Source organism: Filicampus tigris, chromosome 5 (assembly GCF_054856515.1).
Source record: "Filicampus tigris isolate MCC_2025a chromosome 5, RoL_Ftig_1.0, whole genome shotgun sequence".
Taxonomy (NCBI): domain Eukaryota; kingdom Metazoa; phylum Chordata; class Actinopteri; order Syngnathiformes; family Syngnathidae; genus Filicampus; species Filicampus tigris.
In genome coordinates, this window is record NC_141221.1 from 28,701,523 (window position 1) to 28,712,028 (window position 10,506).

Consider the following 10,506-nt stretch of genomic DNA (forward strand, 5'->3'; position numbering starts at 1 on the left):
ATATCCATTACTTGAGCTCAACGTTTCGCAAGTCCATCAATTATCTAGGGTTTAACTGTACATGTACCTTTTATAATATATATATATATATATATATATATATATATATATATATATATATATATATGTATATATATATATATATATATATATATATATATATATATATATATATATGTATATATATATATATATATGTATATGTAATATATATATATATATATATATATATATATTATATATATATATATATATATATATATATATATATATATATATATATTATTTATATATATATATATATATATATATATATATATATATATATATATATATATATATATATATATATATATATATATATATTATTTATGCGCATGACTGGCCAAACCTATTTCTTTGTGAATGCTGTTATTATGTACAAAAACAGACTATTTTCATGTTTTTTTTTAATATTAGCTCTTTTTTTTTTAAACAATATCGTGAGCTTTTATACAGTATCGTGAGCTTTTTATATATCGCCAACCTCCCCACAATATTGTGATAATTATTGTACCGTGAGGTTCATATTGTGATATTATCGTGACATTTGGATATCATGACATTCCTAGTAGGCATAAGAAAGATGCTAGACGTACACACATATTTGATTGACACTTAACATTTGAGCGGGGTGGGTTTTCCTGCGCACTCAGCAGACACGCCCAACAGCGTCTGAGAACTGAGAAAAGGGCTTGATTTTTAACAATGTCGAAACTTCATTTTATATACTTGTTGATTTCTTAATCGTTCAAATTTGGCATTTTTGTTGACGACATGATTTCTTCTTTGATGTGTCATATTCACAAGACATTTTTATTTCAAATTTACAGGGACTTTAAGTTCTTGTTTTATTTTTTACATTTTTGAGATATTAATGATCAAACTCAGGCTGATAGAAAATAAATCAATGATGCAGCGCTCTGCTTTACTGTTGTTCTGACTCTTCTCCTCCCATGTGATGACGTTTTCCTGCAGTCATGGCCTAAGGCTATGGTTGCCCTTGAGATTCAAAAAGACTGGCTGCCACCATCATGTTTAACTACCCCTGACACATCATCACCCTTATTGTGCTTCCTAATCTGAACACATACACACAGAGTAGCAGCAACAGCAGTCCAGGGCAGCAGAGCTGGAGTACCATCTGTCAGGCTGGTGTCAAGTGGCCCTTGTCTCCAGTGATTATGAAAGCCCCTACTGCCTCAGGTGGTCCATGGACCAAGTCAGCCATCTTAGAATGGCTCGGCCAGGCCATATGGTGGGGCGCAAGGGGCACCCAGGGGAGGCGGCACTCCTCCTTTGCCTGTACACACCATCACTCCAATTGCTGCCCGCTAAAGTGTCTAGATCTGAATGGACAGGAAACATCCTGACAGATGCCATTCAGAGTGTCTGACAAGAGCCAAGCAGCAGCACAAAATTAGAAGTTACACAGGTAATCACCATCATAGCTCTGCTTTTACATTGAGAGTTTATGTTAAGGTGTGGACACGTAGGCTGATAATCCGTGCAAACCGATTCGGAGTTGGATCAAATTCTGATTTTTCTTATATAATGTGTTCTCATTCAAAGGTTTGCACTCACCCAGTGTTTTAACATTATCTGAGGAAGTTTTGATTAAAAGTATATATTGTAGTTATATAAATATAATCTGAGAAGGCATCCACTGTAATCTTTGGGATTTAGCAGTTCAACCTAATATTCAGTCTTTAATATATTTCATCATGATGGGAAATTCTTGAAACATTCAACCAGTATCCCATATCGTTTTGTCCGAGTTTGAATTTTAATAATGCTTTCATTACTGCCCGTCATATGTCCCTATGAAGTGGAAAATGTCAGATGTTTTTCGAGGTATCCGGTGTCAGGTCAAATCCAGAACCTTTCTGTCTTCTGTGTTTGTCGCCTTCACATCCCCAGAATTGGAAGCTAACAATGGGAGCAACATCCATCCATCAATTATCGATACCGCTTATCCTCACAAGGGTCCCGGGGCGTGCTGGAGCCTATCCTAGCTGTCTTTGGGCAGTAGGCAGGGGACACCCTGAATTGGTTGCCAGCCAATCGCAGGGCACACAGAGACAAACATCCGCACTCACAATCACACCTAGGGGCAATTTAGAGAGTCCAATCAACCTACCATGCATGTTTTTGGAATGTAGGAGGAAACCGGAGTACTCAGAGAAAACTAGGAGCAACATAATACAGTAAATAGTCATGAATATATGCCAGATCTGTTCATTTAATGGGGGAGTTTGCAGTTGTCAAACTGATGGCTGCGCCTGCCCACCCGATTCTCTGACCAAAGCCACGCCCGTCACTAACGTGAACGTGCATGAGATGGTAAGCAAGCCATTCTTCGCCCCGGCTGATACATTGCTTATTCATGATGGAGTGTTGTGTTGTTAGTTGTTACCCTTTTGTTTTGTCTCGAGCGCTGTCCAATTCTTTCTTTTTAACTTTTGTTGGTAACCGGGAGGTAAATAATCCGGCTAAGGAAACTGACGCTGCTGGGTGCCATCCGAGGCTGTGGCGTGTGCCCGTGTGTGCGCATGGCAAATGATTGATGACACTGCTCGGTTATGCCATCTGTCGCTGCAGTCTCTGATAGGTTATACTTTTCAAGGCTCGCTTTGTATTGTAAAGTAATAATCAAAATAAAATTAGAGGCCACACAAGGATGATTTTTCCAAAGACCATTGTAAAGTGTAAGTCAAACCAAACATTTTCTTCACAATAATATGTTCTATGCGCCTCCACTAGTCAAAACACGGCATGCTGATTAATATTGCGTTTGTGGAATATGAGAAATTCACACGTTTTTAGGCAGCTCAGTGGGCGGCCATTTTGTCACTTCAGGGGGTAGCTATGTTGTCACTTCTGTCAACTGAAAATTACATCACAGTTGCTTAGGGTTCAGGTCACAAGCAATCATGGCTCAGCTTCAGAAAACCGGTGAGCCATGATTGGTTGTGACCTGAGCCCTGAGCAACTGTGATGTCATCTTCAGTCGACAGAAAGTGACAAAATGACCACCTCCTGAGATTGACAAAAACGGGTGGATTTTGCTACTTATATTACATGAACGCAATATTAATCAGAATGCTGTGTTTAGACAAGTGGGGCTGCATAGAACATTTTCTTGGAAAGAAAACTTTGGAGTTGACTTCCCCTTTAATAATATTGTACTATCAGACCATAAAAACAGTTTTGCCATATATAACAGAGTCAGTTTGTTTTGAAACTGCAACCCCCCGCCCCCTCCCGCTCCCCATTAAGCGTTGCATTCTCAAGCAAGTTTAGCACATTTCATGCACAAGACAATTAAAAGTGCTTTACATAAAACACCAAAAGCATTACAGAAAGAGAAATAAAATATTAAAGTTGAAAACAACCCAAACACATTTTTTTCAAGAATATGTTCCCACCAGGCTTACTAGTTGAGACAATGCCTTCTGATTAATATTGTGTTTGTGGAATATGAGTTAAACACGAAAATCCACCCATCTCCGATTGTCGGCCTCATCACAGGCGGAGATGATCGGGAGTACAGAGAACTTACTCAGGGTTTTGTGGACTGGTGCCAGCAGAACCGCCTCCTGATCAATGCGGGGAATTCCAAAGAAATGGTGGTGGATTTCGGTAGGCGCCATCACTCTTCACCTGCACCAGTGAATATCCGGGGAACAGATGTTGGGAGAGTCTCAACTTACAAGTACCTGGGTGTTCATCTGAACAATCAACTGGACTGGAGCGTCAACACATAGGAATAGTCAGAGCAGACTCTTCCTACTCAGGAGACTGAGGTCTTTTGGGGTTCAGGGGACACTCCTCAGGAACTTTTATGACTTGGTGGTTGCATCGGCCATTTTCCAGGGAGTGGTCACCTGGGCAGGCGGCGTCTCGGCCCCGGACAAGAAGCGGCTGGACAAACTGGTCAGGAGGGCCGGCTCTGTCCTGGGCTGCTACCTGGACTCTGTGGACTCGGTGGGGGACAGGAGGATGTTGGTCAAGCTGTCATCAATGCTGGACAACCCGGACCACCCCCTCCAGGGCACCCTAACAGCACTCAACAGCTCCTTCAGTGACAGACTGTCACACCCTCGCTGTGCAAAGGAGAGATTCCGCCGCTCTTTCTTGCCTGCTGCTGTCAGACTCTTTAACAAGAACATTGTGTAGTCTCTGCAAACAGGTGGACATTAGTGCAATTGTGCAGTCCTGCACCTGAGCTTATATCGTGCAATACCCAACATTCCCAACTACTGTAATACCGTGCAATACTCAACGTTCCCCACTACTGTTAGTCTAGTTTTATTTTCATCCAATGCTGTTCCTTACATTTCACTACAGCACTGCAGCACTGTCACTTACTTAGAGTATTTTTCCTCTGTACTATGTACAGGCTAAAATGAGTGTTCCTCATACTTTTTATGTAGATGTATGTTGGTGTGTATATACATGTGTATATACACATGTTACTGCGTATATTTACATAGGTTTGATCCTGAATGTTTGCCGTTAATGTTATACATTAATGGCTACATTATGTGTATACTATGTGTGACCTATATCTTTGCTGCTGTAACACTGAAAATTTCCCCACTGTGGGATCAATAAAGGCCTTCTTATCTTATCTTTTTAGCCATCTCAGGGGGCCGCCATTTTGTCACTTCTGTCGACTGAAAATGACATCATAACTGCTCAGGGCTCAGGTGACGACCAATCATGGCTGACCTGTTTTCTGAAGCTGAGCCGTGATTGGTCGTCACCTGAGCCCTGAGCAGTTGTGATGTCATTTTCAGTCAACAGAAGTGACAAAATAGCTGCCCCCAGAAATGGCTAAAAGAGGGTGGATTAACTCCTATTCGACAAATGCAATATTTATCAGAATGCCTTTTTTCAATAGTGAGCTTGCATAGAACATATTCTTGAAAAAAATATGTTTGGGTTGACTTCCCCTTAAGCCTATAATCTTATTTCATTATGTGTATACCGATATCTTACGCAAACCAATTGGCTGGAAAGCTGCAGTGATTCATGGAGCTTAATTTCGACTTATTGGGAAATTCTTTCATAATACTTAAATGCACTTCAAGATTTAATTTGCTATACTTGCCACTGTACAGCAAGATTGTAGTACATTTTAGTGACCACTTGGTGGCACCATAGAGCAAACGAAGCATCATGAAGATTTGAATCATGTGCAAAGCAATTGGCTACAAAGATTTATTGTTTCATGAAGCTTCATTTGGTCATCAATAATAAAGGTCAAAACAACAAGGATCAAAAGAAACTAAACTTGACACGACAAAAGACAACAGACAATGAACCGACAAGGCCTGAAAGAAAGCAGCGACCTAAATACTGTACAGACAAATTGACGAGACAACGAGGAACACCTAGACAAGACACAAAGGGTTAGAGGAAGCTGATTGGCTAACACTTTCGACTGGGATGACAAGCACAGGTGGACCCAATAACCTAAAGAGACAGACAGACAAAGGAACACAAGGAACACATGAAACTAAATCCTAAGCCGAAACCAACCAAGAACGATCATGACAGAAACCCATAAATGTTTTTCAACTATTTGTTTAAAAGTCACACATTTTGAATCAAGAAACGTTTACAATGCATACAGATTTTATTTCTTTGTATTGTAGCCGCTTGTCCGACGTTTACAGCAAACAAAACGGCATAAAAATCGCTTATTAAAAGCGAATATTATGTTTTAAAGCAGGAGTGTCAAACTCATTTTTGTCGCGGCCACATTATAGTTTCGGTGTTCCTCGGAGGGCCGTTATGACTGTGAACCCACATAAATGTACGATTGCCTTATATTATCACATATACACAACAAATTGATGGTAAACTCGTTTTGAAATCAGAAGCCAGTAAATAGTTTGTTCAACTATTTTTCAATGTACGTTAAAGAAGGGATTGGTAACAAATGCTTGCGACATCTTATATGTTGTGTTAACAGTGAAGACAATTTCAAAGAAACATGTCAAGTCAACACATGATTTGCCTTTGCAGGTCATGTAAGTAAAATGATATTGCGGGCCAGATCTGGCCCCCGGGCCTTGAGTTTGACACTTGTGTTTTAAAGTGTCCTCATGCACAAATCTCAATAGTAATTAGCGAGTCAGGTGAAAGCTCTATTCCTGTTCAACTTTCCTTCCGGTTCACGTAACTTGCACCAGATGAAAATATCCCAATTACATGGTCAAATCGCCTGTCATCTGTTTTTTCCATTTCGCATTTGTGCACAATATTTTTTTTCAATTTAAATTAATTTTGGTTTTTGGAGCAAATACTGAGACAATGTCATTATTATTATTCTTTTTAATTTCCCATTTTGTTTTGAAAAACAAATGAAAGAATGATACACAGATTCATCTTAACAGATCAAGTTCCATGTGAATGATCCATGGGACCTCTTATTTGATTGCAACTTTGCAAGTCTTGCATTCATTGAATTTATGAGTTATTGCAGATTCTCTACTTGAATTTATTTGCGGAATAACAGAATAGCCTCCCAGAGCTGCTTTATGGATGTGAACTGGCTGACAACATCATAGATGTTTTGCTACAGCCTACTACTAAGCCTCATACACCTTTTAAAAGCTGAAGGGTGCTTCAAAGGTTCTCAATAGGGTTGATGGTCAGGGGTGGATGATGGGTGCCACATACAAGTTTGTTTCTTTGTTTTTGCTCAGAGCTGGGCGGTCTGTCCCTGGGCCGGACCAGTCAGACCCTTCGGCACTAAGCATGGCCGGAAGAGGATTTTAGTCCGGCCCACTAATCGGCCCTCACGGGTCGGGGGCCGACAATGTTTGCCGGAAGGGCACCCAGGTCAAGGGTGGAGGTTCGGGGCCGGACGGGCAATAAAGGGTCAAGCGTCCAGCTCTGGTTTTGCGAATAGCAGCCCATGATGCAGATGATGATGCATTGACATGCATTACAGATTACTTTAATTGTTCTTTAATGGTTCCAGAACATCGACACGGACAAGTTCGACGAAAGCTTCGAAAGCTTGCAGCTGCACCCGAAAAAAAACATACTGGTGCTGCATGGGCCAGGCAATACAGGAAAAATATCGTTCATCAGGCCTTTGCTGAAACTGTACAACTATGCGGAAGTGCACAACGAAAACACCTTCAGCTTCTCAGGATGCTGCAGAAAAGATATTGTGGCGTGGGAGGAACCTCTCATCACTGTGGCCAACATAGACATGTGCAAACTGATATTCAAGGGCACGCTAACGGAAGTGCCGCACAAGTTCAGAGATCCCATCAGGATGGCCAGGACGCCCGTCCTAATGACCACTAACAGACCACTGTGGCAATTCGTCTCAGCGGAACAAGATGCCATAACTAACCGCTGCTTTTATTACAGGTGCGGCAGAACCATCAGCTGCGAGCAGATGGCCAGAACGTTTGCAGCAAATCCTGGACATTCACAACCTGGCAAGCTGGCAAGACCTTTCAATGTCGCATTGAGGGTGACCAGGCAACCCAGATACAACCCGGCACCGGTCGCATCTGCACTAGAGGCGGCCAACCAGCTGCTGGGCCAAGCGGATACGACAATCTCGCTGGGCAACACGCTGATACAGGAGGCCAGGAACCTTTTCAATGACCTGATAGTGCCGGTCAGGAACCTCCTGAGCATGACGATGATGACGGACAAGGCGGCGACGATGCTCAGCAGGATCACGGGTGGGCCGATGCAACAGGGGGAAAAGACTGTACAATTATGGCTTGCAAAGAGAAAAAAATATTTTATCAGAATTTTGTAAATTCCAAGAAAAGAAGAGAACGTGCCTCTAAAAGAGCATCCATGAGTTTTAAGAGCTTAAGTTGATTATCGTTAGATTAATGATGATTATCATTAGTACATTTACAATTATATACAGCGCTGACAGTGAGCAGACGCTAATAACAAATTACTTATTTGTAGTATATATTATGAGAGTTCACTGTAAAACAATTTATTTGCATGGTTGTTGACACTTGATTCAATGAAACAAAGTGATGCCGACTGGCTCCCCTCTACAACGAGCTGTGTCTCTGCGCTCTTTTCCAAACTAAATGAATGGGGGAGGTGTAATGTAATGCGGTACTCCATTTGAAGGCCAGCTCTTAGGGCCAATAGAGATGATCATTATGGTTGGCATCTGCCTGTCTCAAAAGACAATTTGATTGTGCTTTTGGAGTCAGTCTGTGGTGGAACAACAGCACCCGTGCGGCTAACGTTGGTACAGTTGCTGCAGTGAAGATGTTGTTGTGTGTAGGCACTGACCTTTTTCTCTCTCTTCTCAGCGTGCCCTTCTTTTTTTCCCATTTATCCTCCTCTGCACTGATGTTAATGTATGTGAGCGGTGAGTCGCTATCCGCTACAACATTTGGCTGCTGCGAGCTTTGAGGCCCCCTCGCAAAAAAGGGTTTTAGCAGAGAACAGGCCTTCCTGTAGGTCAAGAGCCAAAAGCGAGCTTGGCTTTCTGCCATTTTGCATACGGCAGACATGGTCAAATGAGTGTCAGCGTCTTTTTGTGAGCAGGCCAGAAATGCTGAGGATAGGGTGACCATATTTTGATTTCCAAAAAGGAAGACACTCGGCCCGCCCTCGAGGTACTGAAATGATACTCAAAATTTACTCAAAGATGCCATACATTATAACTTTAACATAGTGAAAGTAAGGCTGCACGATATTAGAAAAATATGCAATATGCAGTATGGGTTCAAAACTGTGATATTTAACTTTATTACTATTATTCTATTTAACTTTATTATCGAATGAAATACATTTTTTCATGTGGGAAAATAAGAAGGATCATTGTATTCTTATGTAATAATATCATATAAAGTTATTTAGTGATAGTAATGCCCTTAGATAGTGTTCTCTTATTGGATGGAGATACGCATTTAATTGATCAAAGTAATTTTAAAGTATACTGTACAATGTTCTAAATAATACCGCTTCTGTAGAAAATCCAGCTTTAACAAAACATTTTCCTTTCACTGTAATAATGTAAATGATAAAACAGTATAATTTATGATGTAAATGAGAAAACATTTTTTTCCAGAATATGTTCTATGCATGCCCACTAGTCCAAACACGGCATTCTGGTTAACATTGCGCTTGTGGAATATGAGAAATCGCCCAGTTTTTAGCTAGCTCAGCTTCAGAAAACAGGTAAGCCGTGATTGGTCATTATCTGAGCCCTGTGCAACGTCAATGTCATCTTCAGTTGACAGAAGTGACAAAAATGGCCGCCCCCTGAGATGGCTAAAAGTGGATGCATTTTGCTGCTTAATTTATATTCCACAAACGCAATATTAATCAGAATGCCCTATTTCAACTAGCCGGCATGCATCGAACATATTCTGGAAAAAATTAAGTTTGGGTTGACTTCGACTTTAACAATTGAAATAATAATTGATTAAATCTACAATCTCGCTTGCCTTCCACTGCTTATTTTCCTCTCCATCGTCCATGACTGTTGTTATTCCCGCTCCCGCCGCGCAGAATGGTGACGTCTGCCGCTTTTCAATTATGTAAAGTCGAATACATACTTAGTCCATTCAGACTAAGGTGACATTGGGAAAAAATCTGATACATATTCTCTAGAATCATTTATGAAAATGACCCGGTTCCAGTGGCGGTAAAGCTTTACCTGGGGTGGCAAAAGGTTCAGTTGGAGTTGGGGTGGTGTGGGGGGATGGGTGTTGGTGGCAGAGGTTATCCCACTGCTACATACACACGCACACAGATTAAATTCAGATTTCCTTTTCTGCATTGCCTGGGCTGGCAAGTTTTTGTGTGTCACATGGTAAGGATTGTTGGTGAGAGAGATAAGCTAGCAAGCAAAAGAAGTGCGCGCTTGTCGTGACATGATTGTTCCTCCGTCAGCTATACACCCATACAATAGCTGCGTTTTGTTGGAGATAAACGTGAGTTGACGACATTCCCGCAATCCTTGAAAGACACTGACTACGTTTACATGTAGCCAATAACCCTTTCAAAACTCGAATATTGGCAATATTCGGGTTTTTAAAAGCCATGTAAACGCGCACAAAAACCTGCATATGACCGTATTCGGGTTTTTAAATTTCCAAATATCATGCCTGGGTTACTCCTTTTCGATCCCAAATATGTGCGCATGTATACGCCAATCAGAATACCCCGATTGCACGGGACACTCTTCACATGCTCAACCGCAAGGAATCTTGGTCTTTGTAGAAAAGGAAGTGCTTTTATGCGCGGCATCCTCGCCGTAGCTAGCCTAACTTGAATATGTTGATTTCTCTGCAGCGTTTTCAATTATTTTCTGTCTCTACGGCAAAAATGACACAGTGTGTATATAGACACATATATATGCAGTACATGTGCATAAGAGCATATGTCTAGTGCACAACTTGCCAGAAATACACAAAGCCGAAAGGTAAACATTCGTGGCAAAAC